The following is a 16,727-nucleotide window of genomic DNA, read 5'->3' on the forward strand; positions in this document are numbered from 1 at the left end:
AGTAAGAAAACCGAGCAACAGTCATTCATTACTGCTCCAGACAGTGCACCCCTCACGACCTAATTAAACTCTCATAAGCAAACAAAAAATCTGCACCGCATTTACCCCGGGTGTGGATTGAACTCACGACCTACATATTATGAGACTGACCCGCTGCCTAATGCACTACCGAGGCGGAGAGGGGTCACTAGGAAACGCAACCGGTATCATTAGTTCCCACAAATTAAAGGTCGAAAAAGTAAGAAAACAGAGCAACAGTCATTCATTACTGCTCCAGACAGTGATCACCTCACGACCTAATTAAACTCTAATAGGCAAACAAAACATCTGCACCGCCTTTGCCCCGGGTGAGGATCGAACTCACGACCTTCAGATTATGAGCCTGACGCGCTGCCTACTGCGCTACCGAGGCGGACAGGGGTCACTGGGAAACGCAACCACGATCATTAGTTCCCCCAAACTAAAGGTCAAAAAAGTAAGAAAACCGAGCAACAGTCATTCATTACTGCTCCAGACAGTGCACCCCTTACGACCTAATTAAACTCTCATAAGCAAACAAAACATCTGCACTGCCTTTGCCCCGTGTTAGGATGGAATTCATGACATTCAAATTATGAGACTGATGCGCTGCCTACTGCGTTATCGAGGCGGACAGGTGTCACTGGGACACGCAACCGGGATCATTAGTTCCCACAAATTAAAGGTCGAAAAAGTAAGAAAACCGAGCAACAGTCATTCATTACTGCTCCAGACAGCGCAACCCTCACGACCCAATAAACTCTCATAAGACAACAAAAAATCTGCACCGCTTTTGCCCCGGGTGAGGATTGAACTCTCGAGCTTCAGATTATGAGACTGACGCACTGCCTACTGCGCTACCGAAGCGGACAGTTGTCACTAGCAAACACAATCGGTATCAATGGTTCCCACAAGTGAAAGGTCGAAAAAATAAGAGAACCGAGCAACAGTCATTCATTACTGCTCCTAACAGTGCACCCCTCCCGACCTAGTTAAACTCTCATAAGCAAACAAATAAACTGCACCGCCTTTGCCCCGGGTAACGATTGAACTCACGACCTTCAGATTATGAGACTGAAGCGCCGCCTACTGCGCTAGCGAGGCGAACAGGTGTCACTGGGAAACACAATCGGTATCAATAGTTTCCACAAGTTAAAGGTCGAAAAAGTAAGAAAACTCCGCAACAGTCATTCATTACTGCTCCAGACAGCGCACCCCTCACGACCTAATTAAACTCTCATAAGCAAACAAAAATCTGACCACCTTTGCACCGGGGGAGGATTTAACTCATGACCTTCAGAATATGAGACTGACGCGCTGCGTACTGCGCTACCGAGGTGGACAGGGGTCAATGGGAAACACAATCGGTATCAATCGTTCCCACAAGTAAAGGTCGAAAATTAAGAAAACTCAGCAACAGTCATTCATTACTGCTCCAGACAGCGCACTCCTCACAACCTAATTAAACTCTCATAAGGAAACAAAAAATATGCACCGCCATTATCCCGGGTGAGGATTCAACTCACGACCTTCAGATTATGAGACTGACGCGCCGCCTACTGCGCTACCGAGGCGCGCAGGTGTCACTGGGAAACACAATCGGTATCAATAGTTCCCACAAGTTAAAGGTCAGAAAAGTAAAAAAACCGAGCAACAGTCATTCGTTACTTCTCCAGACAGTGCACCCCTCACGACCTAACTAAACTCTCATAAGAAACAAAAAATCTGCACCGACTTTGCCCCGGGTGTGGATTGAACTCACGACCTTAGATTATGAGACTGACGCGCTGCCTACTGCGCTACCGAGGCGGACAGAGGTCACTGGGAAACGCAACCGGGATCATTAGTTCCCACAAGCTAAAGGTCGAAAAATTAAGAAAACCGAGCAACAGTAATTCATTACTGCTCCAGGCAGTGCACCCCTCACGACCTAATTAAACTCTCATAAGCAAACAAAAAATCTGCACCGCCTTTGCCCCGGGTGTGGATTGAACTCACGACCTTCAGATTATGAGACTGACGCGCTGCCTACTGCGCTACCGATGCGGACAGGGAAAACTGGGACACGCAACCGGGATCATTAGTTCCCACAAGTTAAATGTCGAAAAAGTAAGAAAACCGAGCAACAGTCATTCATTACTGCTCCAGACAGCGCACCCCTCACGACCCAATTAAACTCTCATAAGAAAACAAAAAATCTGCACCGCTTTTGCCCCGGGTGAGGATTGAACTCACGAGCTTCAGATTATGAGACTGACGCGCTGCCTACTGCGCTACCGAAGCGGACAGGTGTCACTGGGAAACACAATCGGTATCAATAGTTCCCACAAAAAAAAGGTCGAAAAAGTAAGAAAACTCGGCGACAGTCATTCATTACTGCTCCAGACAGTGCACCCCTCACGACCTAATTAAACTTTCATAAGCAAACGAAAAATCTGCACCGCCTTTGCCCCGGGTGTGGATTGAACTCACGACCTTCAGATTCTGAGACTGACGCGCTGCCTACTGTGCTACCGAGGCGGACAGGTGTCACTGGGAAACACAATCGGTATCAATAGTTCCCTTAAAGGAAAGGTCAAAAAAGTAAGAAAACCGAGCAACAGTCATTCGTTACTGCTCCAGACAGTGCACCCTTCACGACCTAATTAAACTCTCATAAGCAAACAAAAAATCTGCACCGCCTTTGGCCCGGGTAAGGATTGAACTCACGACCTTCCGATTACGAGAATGACGTGCTGCCTATTGCGCTACCGAGGCGGAGAGGTGTCACTGGGAAACAGAACCGGTATCAATAGTTCCCACAAGTTAAAGGCCCAAAAAGTAAGAAAACTCAGCAACAGTCATTCATTACTGCTCCAGACAGCGCACCCCTCACGACGTAATTAAACTCTCATAAGCAAACAAAAAATCTGCACCGCCTTTGCCCCGGGTGTGGATTGAACTCACGACCTTCAGATTATGAGACTGACGTGCTGCCTACTGCGCTACCGAGGCGGACAGGGGTCACTGTGAAACAAAACCGGTATCAATAGTTCCCACAAGGTAAAGGTCGAAAAATTAAGAAAACTCAGCAACAGTCATTCATTACTGCTCCAGACAGTGCACCCCTCACGACCTAATTAAACTCTCATAAGCAAACACAAAATCTGCACCGCCTTTGCCCCGGGTGTGGATTGAACTCACGACCTTCAGATTATGAGACTGACGCGCTGCCTACTGCGCTACCGAGGCGGACAGAGGTCACTGGGAAACGCAACCGGGATCATTAGTTCTCACAAGCTAAAGGTCGAAAAAGTACGAAAACCGAGCAACAGTCATTCGTTACTGCTCCAGGCAGTGCACCCCTCACGACCTAATTAAACTCTCATAAGCAAACAAAAAATCTGCACCGCCTTTGCCCCGGGTGTGGATTGAACTCACGACCTTCACATTATGAGACTGACGCGCTGCCTACTGCACTACCGATGCGGACAGGGGTAACTGGGAAACTCAACTGGGATCATTAGTTCCCACAAGCTAAAGATGGAAAAAGTAAGAAAACCGAGCAACAGTCATTCATTACTGCTCCAGACAGTGCACCCCTCAAGGCCTAATTAAACTCTCATAAGCAAACAAAAAATCTGCACCGCCTTTGCCCCGGGTTGCATTGAACTCACGACCTTCAGATTATGAGACTGACGTGCTGCCTACTGCGCTACCGAGGCGGACAGAGGTCAGTGGAAAACACAACCGGTATCAATTGTTCCCACAAGTTAAAGACCGAAAAATTAAGAAAACTCAGCAACAGTCATTCATTACTGCTCCAGACAGTGCACCCCTCAAGACCTAATTAAACTCTCATAAGCAAACAAAAAATCTGCACCGCCTTTGCCCCGGGTGTGGACTGAACTCACGACCTACATATTATGAGACTGACCCGCTGCCTACTGCGCTACCGAGGCAGGCAGGCGTCACTGGGAAACACAACCGGTATCAATAGTTCCCACAGGTTAAAGGTCGAAAAATTAAGAAAACTCAGCAACAATCATTCATTAATGCTCCAGACAGCGCAGCTCTCACGACCCAAATAAACTCTCATAAGCGAACAAAAAATCTGCACCACCTTTGCCCCGGGTGAGGATTGAAGTCACAACCTTCAGATTATGAGAGTGACGCGCTGCCTACTGCACTACCGAGGCGGAGAGGGGTCACTGGGAAACGCAAACGGTATCATTAGTTCCCACAAATTAAAGGTAGAAAAAGTAAGAAAACTGAGCAACAGTCATTCATTACTGCTCCAGACAGTGATCACCTCACGACCTAATTAAACTCTCATAAGCAAACAAAACATCTGCACCGCCTTTGCCCCTGGTGAGGATCGAACTCACGACCTTCAGATTATGAGACTGACGCGCTGCCTACTGCGCTACCGAGGCGGACAGGGGTCACTGGGAAACGCAACCACGATCATTTGTTCCCACAAACTAAAGGTCAAAAAAGTAAGAAAACCGAGCAACAGTCATTCATTACTGCTCCAGACAGTGCACCCCTCACGACCTAATTAAACTCTCATAAGCAAACAAAACATCTGCACTGCCTTTGCCCCGGGTTAGGATGGAATTCATGACATTCAAATTATGAGACTGATGCGCTGCCTACTGCGTTATCGAGGCGGACAGGTGTCACTGGGACACGCAACCGGGATCATTAGTTCCCACAAGTTAAAGGCCGAAAAATTAAGAAAACTCAGCAACAGTCATTCATTACTGCTCCAGACAGTGCACCCCTCAAGACCTAATTAAACTCTCATAAGCAAACAAAAAATCTGCACCGCCTTTGCCCCGGGTGTGGACTGAACTCACGACCTACATATTATGAGACTGACCCGCTGCCTACTGCGCTACCGAGGCAGACAGGCGTCACTGGGAAACACAACCGGTATCAATAGTTCCCACAGGTTAAAGGTCGAAAAAATAAGAAAACCGAGCAACAGTCATTCGTTACTGTTCCAGACAGTGCACCCCTCCCGACCTAGTTAAACGCTCATAAGCAAACAAATAAACTGCACCGCCTTTCCCCCGGGTAAGGATTGAACTCACGACCTTCAGATTATGAGACTGAAGCGCCGCCTACTGCGCTAGCGAGGCGAACAGGTGTCACTGGGAAACACTATCGGTATCAATAGTTTCCACAAGTTAAAGGTCGAAAAAGTAAGAAAACTCCGCAACAGTCATTCATTACTGCTCCAGACAGCGCACCCCTCACGACCTAATTAAACTCTCATAAGCAAACAAAAATCTGACCACCTTTGCCCCGGGGGAGGATTTAACTCACGACCTTCAGAATATGAGACTGACGCGCTGCGTACTGCGCTACCGAGGTGGACAGGGGTCAATGGGAAACACAATTGGTATCAATAGTTCCCTCAAGTTAAAGGTCGTAAATGTAAGAAAACTCAGCAACAGTAATTCGTTACTGCTCCAGACAGCGCACCCCTCACGACCTAATTAAACTCTCATAAGCAAACAAAAAATATGCATCGCCTTTGCCCCGGGTGTGGATTGAACTTACGACCTTCAGATTATGAGACTGACGCTGTGTCTGCTGCGCTACCGAGGCGGACAGGTGTCACTGGGAAACACAATCGGTATCAATAGTTCCCACAAATTAAAGGTCAAAAAAGTAAGAAAACTCAGCAACCGTCATTCATTACTGCTCCTGACAGTGCACCCCTCACGACCTAATTAAACTTTCATAAGCAAACGAAAAATCTGCACCGCCTTTGCCCCGGATTTCGATTGAACTCACGACCTTCAGATTTTGAGACTGACGCGCTGCCTACTGTGCTACCGAGGCGGACAGGTATCACTGGGAAACATAATCGGTATCAATAGTTCCCACGAGTTAAAGGTCGAAAAAATAAGAAAACCGAAAAACATTCATTCATTACTGCTCCAGACAGTGCACCCCTCCCGGCCTAGTTAAACACTCATAAGCAAAGAAATAAACTGCACCGTCTGTGCCCGGGTAAGGATTGAACTCACGACCTTAAGATTATGAGACTGACGCGCTGCCTACTGCGCTACCGATGCGGACAGGGGTAACTGGGAAACGCAACCGGGATCATTAGTTCCCACAAGCTAAAGATGGAAAAAGTAAGAAAACCGAGCAACAGTCATTTATTACTGCTCCAGACAGTGCACCCCTCACGACCTAATTAAACTCTCATAAGCAAACAAAAAATATGCACCGCCTTTGCCCCGGGTGTGGATTGAACTCACGACCTTCAGATTATGAGACTGACGTGCTGCCTACTGCGCTACCGAGGCGGACAGGGGTCACTGGGAAACACGACCGGTATCAATAGTTCCCACAAGTTAAAGGTCGAAAAATTAGGAAAACTCAGCAACAGTCATTCATTACTTCTCCAGACAGTGCGCCCCTCACGACCTAATTAAACTCTCATAAGCAAACAAAAAATCTGCACCGCCTTTGCCCCGGGTGTGGATTGAACTCACGACCTTCAGATTATGAGACTGACGCGCTGCGTACTGCGCTACCGAGGTGGACAGGGGTCAATGGGAAACACAATCGGTATCAATAGTTCCCTCAAGTTAAAGGTCGTAAATGTAAGAAAACTCAGCAACAGTAATTCATTACTGCTCCAGACAGCGCACCCCTCACGACCTAATTAAACTCTCATAAGCAAACACAAAATCTGCATCGCCTTTGCCCCGGGTGTGGATTGAACTCACGACCTTCAGATTATGAGATTGACGCTGTGTCTGCTGCGCTACCGAGGCGGACAGGTGTCACTGGGAAACACAATCGGTATCAATAGTTCCCACAAATTAAAGGTCAAAAAAGTAAGAAAACTCAGCAACCGTCATTCATTACTGCTCCAGACAGTGCACCCCTCACGACCTAATTAAACTTTCATAAGCAAACGAAAAATCTGCACCGCCTTTGCCCCGGAGTTGGATTGAACTCACGACCTTCAGATTTTGAGACTGACGCGCTGCCTACTGTGCTACCGAGGCGGACAGGTGTCACTGGGAAACATAATCGGTATCAATAGTTCCCACGAGTTAAAGGTCGAAAAAATAAGAAAACCGAAAAACAGTCATTCATTACTGCTCCAGACAGTGCACCCTTCACGACCTAATTAAACTCTCATAAGCAAACAAAAAATCTGCACCGCCTTTGGCCCGGGTAACTATTAAACTCACGACCTTCAGATTATGAGACTGACGTGCTGCCTACTGCGCTACCGAGGCGAACAGGGGTCACTGGGAAACACAACCGGTATCAATAGTTCCTACACAAGGTAAAAGTCGAAAAATTAAGAAAACTCAGCAACAGTCATTCATTATTGCTCCAGCCAGTGCACCCCTCACGACCTAATTAAACTCTCATAAGCAAACAAAAAATCTGCACCGCCTTTGCCCCGGGTGTGGATTGAACTCACGACCTTCAGATTATGAGGCTGACGCGCTGCCTACTGCGCTACCAAGGCGAACAGAGGTCACTGGGAAACGCAACCGGGATCATTAGTTCCCACAAGTGAAAGGTCGAAAAAATAAGAAAACCGAGCAACAGTCATTCATTACTGCTCCAGACAGTGCACCCCTCCCGACCTAGTTAAACTCTCATAAGCAAACAAATAAACTGCACCGCCTTTGCCCCGTGTAAGGATTGAACTCACGACCTTCAGATTATGAGACTGAAGCGCCGCCTATTGCGCTAGCGAGGCGAACAGGTGTCACTGGGAAACACAATCGGTATCAATAGTTTCCACAAGTTAAAGGTCGAAAAAGTAAGAAAACTCCGCAACAGTCAATCATTACTGCTCCAGACAGCGCACCCCTCGCGACCTAATTAAACTCTCATAAGCAAACAAAAATCTGACCACCTTTGCCCCGGGGGAGGATTTAACTCATGACCTTCAGAATATGAGACTGACGCGCTGTGTACTGCGATACCGAGGCGGACAGGTGTCACTGGGAAACACAATCGGTATCAATAGTTCCCTTAAGTTAAAGGTCAAAAAAGCAAGAAAACCGAGCAACAGTCATTCGTTACTGCTCCAGACAGTGCACCCTTCACGACCTAATTAAACTCTCATAAGCAAACAAAAAATCTGCACCGCCTTTGGCCCGGGTAAGGATTGAACTCACGACCTTCCGATTACGAGAATGACGTGCTGCCTATTGCGCTACCGAGGCGGAGAGGTGTCACTGGGAAACAGAACCGGTATCAATAGTTCCCACAAGTTAAAGGCCCAAAAAGTAAGAAAACTCAGCAACAGTCATTCATTACTGCTCCAGATAGCGCACTCCTCACGACGTAATTAAACTCTCATAAGCAAACAAAAAATCTGCACCGCCTTTGCCCCGGGTGTGGATTGAACTCACGACCTTCAGATTATGAGACTGACGTGCTGCCTACTGCGCTACCGAGGCGGACAGGGGTCACTGGGAAACACAACCGGTATCAATAGTTCCCGCAAGGTGAAGGGCGAAAAATTAAAAAAACTCAGCAACAGTCATTCATTACTGCTTCAGACAGTGCACCCCTCACGACCTAATTAAACTCTCATAAGCAAACAAAAAATCTGCACCGCCTTTGCCCCGGGTGTGGATTGAACTCACGACCTTCAGATTATGAGACTGACGCGCTGCCTACTGCGCTACCGAGGCGGACAGAGGTCACTGGGAAACGCAACCGGGATCATTAGTTCCCACAAGCTAAAGGTCGAAAAAGTACGAAAACCGAGCAACAGTCATTCATTACTGCTCCAGGCAGTGCACCCCTCACGACCTAATTAAACTCTCATAAGCAAACAAAAAATCTGCACCGCCTTTGCCCCGGGTGTGGATTGAACTCACGACCTTCAGATTATGAGACTGACGCGCTGCCTACTGCGCTACCGAAGCGGACAGGGGTAACTGGGAAACTCAACCGGGATCATTAGTTCCCACAAGCTAAAGATGGAAAAAGTAAGAAAACCGAGCAACAGTCATTCATTACTGCTCCAGACAGTGCACCCCTCACGGCCTAATTAAACTCTCATAAGCAAACAAAAAATCTGCACCGCCTTTGCCCCGGGTGTGGATTGAACTCACGACCTTCAGATTATGAGACTGACGTGCTGCCTACTGCGCTACCGAGGCGGACAGAGGTCAGTGGGAAACACAACCGGTATCAATTGTTCCCACAAGTTAAAGGCCGAAAAATTAAGAAAACTCAGCAACAGTCATTCATTACTGCTCCAGACAGTGCACTTCTCAAGACCTAATTAAACTCTCATAAGCAAACAAAAAATCTGCACCGCCTTTGCCCCGGGTGTGGATTGAACTCACGACCTACATATTATGAGACTGACCCGCTGCCTACTGCGCTACCGAGGCAGACAGGCGTCACTGGGAAACACAACCGGTATCAATAGTTCCCACAGGGTAAAGGTCGAAAAATTAAGAAAACTCAGCAACAATCATTCATTAATGCTCCAGACAGCGCCGCTCTCACGACCCAATTAAACTCTCATAAGCAAACAAAAAATCTGCACCACCTTTGCCCCGGGTGAGGATTGAAGTCACAACCTTCAGATTATGAGACTGACGCGCTGCCTACTGCACTACCGAGGCGGAGAGGGGTCACTGGGAAACGCAAACGGTATCATTAGTTCCCACAAATTAAAGGTCGAAAAAGTAAGAAAACTGAGCAACAGTCATTCATTACTGCTCCAGACAGTGATCACCTCACGACCTAGTTAAACTCTCATGAGCAAACAAAACATCTGCACTGCCTTTGCCCCGGGTTAGGATGGAATTCATGACCTTCAAATTATGAGACTGATGCGCTGCCTACTGCGTTATCGAGGCGGACAGGTGTCACTGGGACACGCAACCGGGATCATTAGTTCCCACAAATTAAAGGTCGAAAAAGTAAGAAAACCGACCAACAGTCATTCATTACTGCTCCAGACAGCGCACCCCTCACGACCCAATTAAACTCTCAAAAGAAAACAAAAAATCTGCACCTCTTTTGCCCCGGGTGAGGATCGAACTCACGAGCTTCAGATTATGAGACTGACGCGCTGCCTACTGCGCTACCGAAGCGGACAGTTGTCACTAGCAAACACAATCCGTATCAATAGTTCCCACAAGTGAAAGGTCGAAAAAATAAGAAAACCGAGCAACAGTCATTCATTACTGTTCCAGACAGTGCACCCCTCTCGACCTAGTTAAACTCTCATAAGCAAACAAATAAACTGAACCGCCTTTGCCCCGGGTGTGGATTGAACTCACGACCTTCAGAATATGAGACTGACGCGCTGCGTACTGTGCTACCGAGGTGGACAGGGGTCGATGGGAAACACAATCGGTATCAATAGTTCCCTCAAGTTAAAGGTCGTAAATGTAAGAAAACTCAGCAACAGTAATTCATTACTGCTCCAGACAGCGCACCCCTCACGACCTAATTAAACTCTCATAAGCAAACAAAAAATCTGCATCGCCTTTGCCCCGGGTGTGGATTGAACTCACGACCTTCAGATTATGAGACTGACGCTGTGTCTGCTGCGCTACCGAGGCGGACAGGTGTCACTGGGAAACACAATCGGTATCAATAGTTCCCACGAATTAAAGGTCAAAAAAGTAAGAAAACTCAGCAACCGTCATTCATTACTGCTCCAGACAGTGCACCCCTCACGACCTAATTAAACTTTCATAAGCAAACGAAAAATCTGCACCGCCTTTGCCCCGGATTTGGATTGAACTCACGACCTTCAGATTTTGAGACTGACGCGCTGCCTACTGTGCTACCGAGGCGGACAGGTGTCACTGGGAAACATAATCGGTATCCATAGTTCCCACGAGTTAAAGGTCGAAAAAATAAGAAAACCGAAAAGCAGTCATTCATTACTGCTCCGGACAGTGCACCCCTCCCGGCCTAGTTAAACACTCATAAGCAAACAAATAAACTGCACCGTCTGTGCCCGGGTAAGGATTGAACTCAGGACCTTCAGATCATGAGACTGACGCGCTGCCTACTGCGCTACCGAGGCGGACAGGTGTCACTAGGAAACACAATCGGTATCAATAGTTCCCTTAAGAGAAAGGTCCAAAAAGTAAGAAAACCGAGCAACAGTCATTCGTTACTGCTCCAGACAGTGCACCCTTCACGACCTAATCAAACTCTCATAAGCAAACAAAAAATCTGCACCGCCTTTGGCCCGGGTAAGGATTGAACTCACGACCTTCAGATTATGAGACTGACGTGCTGCCTACTGCGCTACCGAGGCGGACAGGGGTCACTGGGAAACACAACCGGTATCAATAGTTCCCACACAAGGTAAAAGTCGAAAAATTAAGAAAACTCAGCAACAGTCATTCATTACTTCTCCAGCCAGTGCACCCCTCACGACCTAATTAAACTCTCATAAGCAAACAAAAAATCTGCACCGCCTTGGCCCCGGGTGTGGATTGAACTCACGACCTTCAGATTATGAGGCAGACGCGCTGCCTACTGCGCTACCGAGGCGGACATGGGTCACTGGGAAACGCAACCGGGATCATTAGTTCCACAAGCTAAAGGTCGAAAAAGTAAGAAATCCGAGCAACAGTCATTCATTACTGCTCTAGGCAGTGCACCCCTCACGACCTAATTAAACCCTCATAAGCAAACAAAAAATCTGCACCGCCTTTGCCCCGGGTGTGGATTGAACTCACGACCTTAAGATTGTGAGACTGACGCGCTGCCTACTGCGCTACCGATGCGGACAGGGGTAACTGGGAAACGCAACCGGGATCATTAGTTCCTTCAAGCTAAAGATGGAAAAAGTAAGAAAACCGAGCAACAGTCATTCATTACTGCTCCAGACAGTGCGCCCCTCACGACCTAATTAAACTCTCATAAGCAAACAAAAAATCTGCACCGCCTTTGCTCCGGGTGTGGATTGAACTCACGACCTTCAGATTATGAGACTGACGCGCTGTCTACTGCGCTACCGATGCGGACAAGGGTAACTGGGAAACGCAACCGGGATCATAAGTTCCCACAAGCTAAAGGTCGAAAAAGTAAGAAAACCGAGCAACAGTCATTCATTACTGCCCCAGACAGTGCACCCCTCACGACCTATATAAACTCTCATAAGCAAACAAAAAATCTGCACCGCATTTGCCCCGGGTGTGGATTGAACTCACGACCTACATATTATGAGACTGACCCGCTGCCTAATGCACTACCGAGGCGGAGAGGGGTCACTGGGAAACGCAACCGGTATCATTAGTTCCCACAAATTAAAGGTCGAAAAAGTAAGAAAACTGAGCAACAGTCATTCATTACTGCTCCAGACAGTGATCACCTCACGACCTAATTAAACTTTCATAAGCAAACAAAACATCTGCACCGCCTTTGCCCCGGGTGAGGATCGAACTCACGACCTTCAGATTATGAGACTGACGCGCTGCCTACTGCGCTACCGAGGCGGACAGGGGTCACTGGGAAACACAACCGGTATCAATAGTTCCCACAAGGTGAAGATCGAAAAATTAAGAAAACTCAGCAACAGTCATTCATTACTGCTTCAGACAGTGCACCCCTCACGACCTAATTAAACTCTCATAAGCAAACAAAAAATCTGCACCGCCTTTGCCCCGGGTGTGGATTGAACTCACGACCTTCAGATTATGAGACTGACGCGCTGCCTACTGCGCTACCGAGGCGGACAGAGGTCACTGGGAAACGCAACCGGGATCATTAGTTCCCACAAGCTAAAGGTCGAAAAAGTACGAAAACCGAGCAACAGTCATTCATTACTGCTCCAGGCAGTGCACCCCTCACGACCTAATTAAACTCTCATAAGCAAACAAAAAATCTGCACCGCCTTTGCCCCGGGTGTGGATTGAACTCACGACCTTCAGATTATGAGACTGACGCGCTGCCTACTGCGCTACCGAAGCGGACAGGGTTAACTGGGAAACTCAACCGGGATCATTAGTTCCCACAAGCTAAAGATGGAAAAAGTAAGAAAACCGAGCAACAGTCATTCATTACTGCTCCAGACAGTGCACCCCTCACGACCTAATTAAACTCTCATAAGCAAACAAAACATCTGCACTGCCTTTGCCCCGGGTTAGGAACGAATTCATGACCTTCAAATTATGAGACTGATGCGCTGCCTACTGCGTTATCGAGGCGGACAGGTGTCACTGGGACACGCAACCGGGATCATTAGTTCCCACAAATAAAGGTCGAAAAAGTAAGAAAACCGACCAACAGTCATTCATTACTGCTCCAGACAGCGCACCCCTCACGACCCAATTAAACTCTCAAAAGAAAACAAAAAATCTGCACCTCTTTTGCCCCGGGTGAGGATCGAACTCACGAGCTTCAGATTATGAGACTGACGCGCTGCCTACTGCGCTACCGAAGCGGACAGTTGTCACTAGCAAACACAATCCGTATCAATAGTTCCCACAAGTGAAAGGTCGAAAAAATAAGAAAACCGAGCAACAGTCATTCATTACTGTTCCAGACAGTGCACCCCTCCCGACCTAGTTAAACTCTCATAAGCAAACAAATAAACTGCACCGCCTTTGCCCCGGGTAAGGATTGAACTCACGACCTTCAGATTATGAGACTGAAGCGCCGCCTACTGCGCTAGCGAGGCGAACAGGTGTCACTGGGAAACACAATTGGTATCAATAGTTTCCACAAGTTAAAGGTCGAAAAAGTAAGAAAACTCCGCAACAGTCATTCAATACAGCTCCAGACAGCGCACCCCTCACGACCTAATTAAACTCTCATAAGCAAACAAAAATCTGACCACCTTTGCCCCGGGGGAGGATTTAACTCACGAACTTCAGAATATGAGACTGACGCGCTGCGTACTGCGCTACTGAGGTGGACAGGGGTCAATGGGAAACACAATCAGTATCAATAGTTCCCTCAAGTTAAAGGTCGTAAATGTAAGAAAACTCAGCAACAGTAATTCATTACTGCTCAGACAGTGCACCCCTCACGACCTGATTAAACTTTCATAAGCAAACGAAAAATCTGCACCGCCTTTGCCCCGGATTTGGATTGAACTCACGACCTTCAGATTTTGAGACTGACGCGCTGCCTACTGTGCTACCGAGGCGGACAGGTGTCACTGGGAAACATAATCGGTATCCATAGTTCCCACGAGTTAAAGGTCGAAAAAATAAGAAAACCGAAAAACAGTCATTCATTACTGCTCCGGAGAGTGCACCCCTACCGGCCTAGTTAAACACTCATAAGCAAACAAAAAAACTGCACCGTCTGTGCCCGGGTAAGGATTGAACTCACGACCTTCAGATCATGAGACTGACGCGCTGCCTACTGCGCTACCGAGGCGGACAGGTGTCACTAGGAAACACAATCGGTATCAATAGTTCCCTTAAGCGAAAGGTCCAAAAAGTAAAAAAACCGAGCAACAGTCATTCGTTACTGCTCCAGACAGTGCACCCTTCACGACCTAATTAAACTCTCATAAGCAAACAAAAAATCTGCACCGCCTATGGCCCAAGTAAGGATTGAACTCACGACCTTCATATTATGAGACTGACGTGCTGCCTACTGCGCTACCGAGGCGGACAGGGGTCACTAGGAAACACAACCGGCATCAATAGTTCCCACACAAGGTAAAAGTCGAAAAATTAAGAAAACTCAGCAACAGTCGTTCATTACTTCTCCAGCCAGTGCACCCCTCACGACCTAATTAAACTCTCATAAGCAAACAAAAATACTGCACCGCCTTTGCCCCGGGTGTGGATTGAACTCACGACCTTCAGATTATGAGGCTGACGCTATGCCTACTGCGCTACCGAGGCGGACAGAGGTCACTGGGAAACGCAACCGGGATCATTAGTTCCATAAGCTAAAGGTCGAAAAAGTAAGAAATCCGAGCAACAGTCATTCATTACTGCTCTAGGCAGTGCACCCCTCACGACCTAATTAAACTCTCATAAGCAAACAAAAAATCTGCACCGCCTTTGCCCCGGGTGTGGATTGAACTCACGACCTTAAGATTATGAGACTGACGCGCTGCCTACTGCGCTACCGATGCGGACAGGGGTAACTGGGAAACGCAACCGGGATCATTAGTTCCCACAAGCTAAAGATGGAAAAAGTAAGAAAACTGAGCAACAGTCATTCATTACTGCTCCAGACAGTGCACCCCTCACGACATAATTAAACTCTCAGAAGCAAACAAAAAATCTGCACCGCCTTTGCCCCGGGTGTGGATTGAACTCACGACCTTCAGATTATGAGACTGACGTGCTACCTACTGCGCTACCGAGGCGGACAGGGATCACTGGGAAACACAACCGGTATCAATAGTTTCCACAAGTTAAAGGTCGAAAAATTCAGAAAACTCAGCAACAGTCATTCATTACTGCTCCAGACAGTGCGCCCCTCACGACCTAATCAAACTCTCATAAGCAAACAAAAAATCTGCACCGCCTTTGCCCCGGGTGTGGATTGAACTCACGACCTTCAGATTATGAGACTGACGCGCTGCCTACTGCGCTACCGATGCGGACAGGGCTAACTGGGAAACTCAACTGGGATCATTTGTTCCCACAAGCTAAAGATGGAAAAAGTAAGAAAACCGAGCAACAGTCATTCATTACTGCTCCAGACAGTGCACCCCTCACGGCCTAATTAAACTCTCATAAGCAAACAAAAAATCTGCACCGCCTTTTCCCCGGGTGTGGATTGAACTCACGACCTTCAGATTATGAGACTGACGTGCTGCCTACTGCGCTACCGAGGCGGACAGAGGTCAGTGGGAAACACAACCGGTATCAATTGTTCTCACAAGTTAAAGGTCAAAAAAGTAAGAAAACAGAGCAACAGTCATTCATTACTGCTTCAGACAGTGCACCCCTCACGACCTAATTAAACTCTCATAAGCAAACAAAACATCTGCACTGCCTTTGCCCCGGGTTAGGATGGAATTCATGACCTTCAAATTATGAGACTGATGCGCTGCCTACTGCGTTATCGAGGCGCACAGGTGTCACTGGGACACGCAACCGGGATCATTAGTTCCCACAAATTAAAGGTCGAAAAAGTAAGAAAACCGACCAACAGTCATTCATTACTGCTCCAGAGAGCGCACCCCTCACGACCCAATTAAACTCTCATAAGAAAACAAAAAATCTGCACCGCTTTTGCCCCGGGTGAGTATCGAACTCACGAGCTTAAGATTATGAGACTGACGCGCTGCCTACTGCGCTACCGAAGCGGACAGTTGTCACTAGCAAACACAATCCGTATCAATAGTTTCCACAAGTGAAAGGTCGAAAAAATAAGAAAACCGAGCAACAGTCATTCATTTCTGTTCAAGACAGTGCACCCCTCCCGACCTAGTTAAACTCTCATAAGCAAACAAACTGCACCGCCTTTGCCCCGGGTAAGGATTGAACTCACGACCTTCAGATTATGAGACTGAAGCGCCGCCTACTGCGCTAGCGAGGCGAACAGGTGTCACTGGGAAACACAATCGGTATCAATAGTTTCCACAAGTTAAAGGTCGAAAAAGTAAGAAAACTCCGCAACAGTCATTCATTAATGCTCCAGACAGCGCACCCCTCACGACCTAATTAAACTCTCATAAGCAAACAAAAATCTGACCACCTTTGCCCCGGGGGAGGATTTAACTCACGACCTTCAGAATATGAGACTGACGCGCTGCG

General features: G+C 47.5%; 11 non-coding genes across 11 annotated transcripts; all 11 read right to left on the reverse strand.

Annotated features, from left to right (window-relative positions):
- Window positions 1-339: 339 nt before the first annotated feature.
- TRNAM-CAU (transfer RNA methionine (anticodon CAU)) lies at window positions 340-412 on the reverse strand. Its single transcript has one exon. It is a non-coding gene; the product is annotated as a tRNA-Met (tRNA).
- Window positions 413-2,228: 1,816 nt separating this feature from the next.
- Window positions 2,229-2,301, reverse strand: TRNAM-CAU (transfer RNA methionine (anticodon CAU)). The gene has a single exon. It is a non-coding gene; the product is annotated as a tRNA-Met (tRNA).
- A 164-nt stretch (window positions 2,302-2,465) lies between these two features.
- On the reverse strand, window positions 2,466-2,538 carry TRNAL-CAG (transfer RNA leucine (anticodon CAG)). Its single transcript has one exon. It is a non-coding gene; the product is annotated as a tRNA-Leu (tRNA).
- A 638-nt stretch (window positions 2,539-3,176) lies between these two features.
- On the reverse strand, window positions 3,177-3,249 carry TRNAM-CAU (transfer RNA methionine (anticodon CAU)). Its single transcript has one exon. It is a non-coding gene; the product is annotated as a tRNA-Met (tRNA).
- A 1,111-nt stretch (window positions 3,250-4,360) lies between these two features.
- Window positions 4,361-4,433, reverse strand: TRNAM-CAU (transfer RNA methionine (anticodon CAU)). Its single transcript has one exon. It is a non-coding gene; the product is annotated as a tRNA-Met (tRNA).
- Window positions 4,434-8,623: 4,190 nt separating this feature from the next.
- Window positions 8,624-8,696, reverse strand: TRNAM-CAU (transfer RNA methionine (anticodon CAU)). The gene has a single exon. It is a non-coding gene; the product is annotated as a tRNA-Met (tRNA).
- Window positions 8,697-10,045: 1,349 nt separating this feature from the next.
- Window positions 10,046-10,118, reverse strand: TRNAM-CAU (transfer RNA methionine (anticodon CAU)). The gene has a single exon. It is a non-coding gene; the product is annotated as a tRNA-Met (tRNA).
- Window positions 10,119-11,704: 1,586 nt separating this feature from the next.
- On the reverse strand, window positions 11,705-11,777 carry TRNAV-CAC (transfer RNA valine (anticodon CAC)). Its single transcript has one exon. It is a non-coding gene; the product is annotated as a tRNA-Val (tRNA).
- Window positions 11,778-12,415: 638 nt separating this feature from the next.
- TRNAM-CAU (transfer RNA methionine (anticodon CAU)) lies at window positions 12,416-12,488 on the reverse strand. The gene has a single exon. It is a non-coding gene; the product is annotated as a tRNA-Met (tRNA).
- A 164-nt stretch (window positions 12,489-12,652) lies between these two features.
- Window positions 12,653-12,725, reverse strand: TRNAM-CAU (transfer RNA methionine (anticodon CAU)). Its single transcript has one exon. It is a non-coding gene; the product is annotated as a tRNA-Met (tRNA).
- A 637-nt stretch (window positions 12,726-13,362) lies between these two features.
- Window positions 13,363-13,435, reverse strand: TRNAM-CAU (transfer RNA methionine (anticodon CAU)). Its single transcript has one exon. It is a non-coding gene; the product is annotated as a tRNA-Met (tRNA).
- Window positions 13,436-16,727: the final 3,292 nt, after the last annotated feature.

Source organism: Rhipicephalus microplus, chromosome 3 (genome assembly GCF_043290135.1).
Source record: "Rhipicephalus microplus isolate Deutch F79 chromosome 3, USDA_Rmic, whole genome shotgun sequence".
NCBI classification, from domain to species: domain Eukaryota; kingdom Metazoa; phylum Arthropoda; class Arachnida; order Ixodida; family Ixodidae; genus Rhipicephalus; species Rhipicephalus microplus.